At 40.3% G+C, this 2,199-nt stretch overlaps 1 pseudogene; it reads right to left on the reverse strand.

The window, feature by feature from the left end:
• The window catches only part of LOC101991207, a 5,336-nt pseudogene extending 4,931 nt beyond the window's left edge, over positions 1-405 (reverse strand).
• Positions 406-2,199: the final 1,794 nt, after the last annotated feature.

A 2,199-nucleotide genomic window follows, 5' to 3' on the forward strand; every position in this document is an offset into this window, starting at 1 on the left:
TCTGTGAGTTCGAGGCCAGCCTGGTCTACAAGAGCTAGTTCCAGGACAGGCTCCAAAGCTACAGAGAAACCCTGTCTCGAAAAACCAAAAAAAAATAAATAAATAAATAAAATTTTCATCTGCAAATGGATCGCGGTAAATGCTAGCGACTCCAGTACCATCTCCATTAACAAAATCTCCACCCTGAATCATGAAATCCTTTAGGACCCTATGGAAGGTGCTTCCTTTGTATCCGATCAGAACACCATCTTTCCTGAACTCTCTAGTGCAGAATTGCCTAAAGTTCTCTGCCGTCTTAGGCACCACATCTGCAAACAGCTTGATCTTCATGCGACCAACTTCCTGGCCGCCAATGCTGACATCAAAGACCACCTGATTGACTGGACTTTAATTTGCCACCGCCATGGCCCCAACCCAGAAGGAGAAGATCTGCTAGCCTTCTTTATAATACTACTGCCCCATTTCTCCAGCCAGGCTAATGCATTTATGTCTATCCTTTTAAATGAACGCATTATTGAAAAAATGTAAGTATTGCTCTTTTGTATATGTTTATTATATTGGCTTGGATCTGGAATATCCCCCAAAGACTCCTGTGTTGAGGCTTGGTCCCTCTGTGTTCAGAGATGGTTAGATCATGAAGGCTCCTCTCAACTCATCAATAGACTGATATGTTGATAGACTCATTGTCGATTGGGCTACTGGGAGATAGAAGGAACGGTAAGAAGGATGTAGATCACTGAGGGTACATCCTTCAAAAACTACTCTCTTTCCTGCCTTCTGTCCTTCCTAGCCACCATGTCATGAACAGTTCTGCTTCCCCACGACCCTGTGATGTCCTGTCTTTCTACAGGCCCTCGTCATGGAGGAAAGCAACTGTGGGCTAAAGTCTCTGTGCCCTATTAAGTTGTTTATCGCAAGTATTTTGTTCCAGAGCCAAAAAGCTACTGTATTATATATCTCCTATCTACAATCTTAAAGATAAAGTGTAAATTTAATTATTTCTCCCTTTATAATTCTATTATATTTACTTTAAAATTCTATTAATTTGAAGGTAACTAATAACAGTTGTGTAGATAAGAAGCCTGTTGCTTTGGTTCTTGATAAAACACTGGAGAAAGAGATCTGTTGGAATTCTCAGTCTTGTCTTCATGGCAAGAGAGGTGGAGCTTGGTAGAATGGATGCACTGGGGCATGTAATTATAGTCTGAACTTCACGAATGAGCGTGCTTGGCTTTGGTTCACTGTTCTGCCATTTATTGTAAGAGCTTAGTCATCTTTGTATTACTGGGGCCTAGCCCAGACTTTGGTTACATAGTTAATTTTCAGTAAATGTGTGGTAAATAAAAAATATTTAGCATCCCAAAACCTTAATTTATTTCTCTCAAAATAGGGATGATAAATTCCTAAGAAAATCCTTGGCAGAGTTTATATTCAATAAATGTCGATTGCTTTCTTCCTTTCCCTCCCCTGCCTCAGGTAGTTACGTGTGGAGCAAATGAGAAAGCCTGTGCTAACTTGCTGTTGTGATCTCAGTTCTGAGAATAATACAGACTGTAATGATCTCCCCAGTTGTTATTCTTACAATAAGTTCTTGAAGAGTAAATTATGAATGAATCCAAATGACAAAATGCAGCCTAGAGTCTGAATCATGTTAGAAAATACATTAAAGCTAATAGGATAACTAATTTGGAAACAGACTTGGGGTCTGCAAAGCTAAGAAACTGACATGCTCTGATACAGAATTTAAAATGTATTTCATTCATAATTTCCCAAACTTTCTTTTTTAGGGGACAGTGATAGGAAATGTCAGTAGGAAATATAATGTAGGCTTTATTTTTGGCATTAAGTGATAAACATTACTTATTTTTTTAAGAACAGAATTGTCTGGGATACCGAGACTGCCATCCAGGACACAGAACACAAAAGGCCAGTACTAAAGAGGGTTAAACACTGAGTCCTTCTTCAAGAGACTGGGTGACTAATTGAGAGATTCCATGGCTGTGTTTCTTTTCTCCCCCTGGATGCTTCTTAAAACAACATGAAGGAGAAACACGATCAATGCCTGAACTATTTAGTTCCTTGCATCACATGGCTGCTCCCCTCAAACCTCAATCTGAGCACTTCTGCTTCCAGTTTATCTCCTCTCCTCTCCTCCTCTCTCCTCTCCTCTCCTCCCCTCCCCTCCCCTCCCCTCGCCTC

The sequence above is a fragment of the Microtus ochrogaster genome, linkage group LG4, assembly GCF_000317375.1.
Source record: "Microtus ochrogaster isolate Prairie Vole_2 linkage group LG4, MicOch1.0, whole genome shotgun sequence".
Taxonomy (NCBI): domain Eukaryota; kingdom Metazoa; phylum Chordata; class Mammalia; order Rodentia; family Cricetidae; genus Microtus; species Microtus ochrogaster.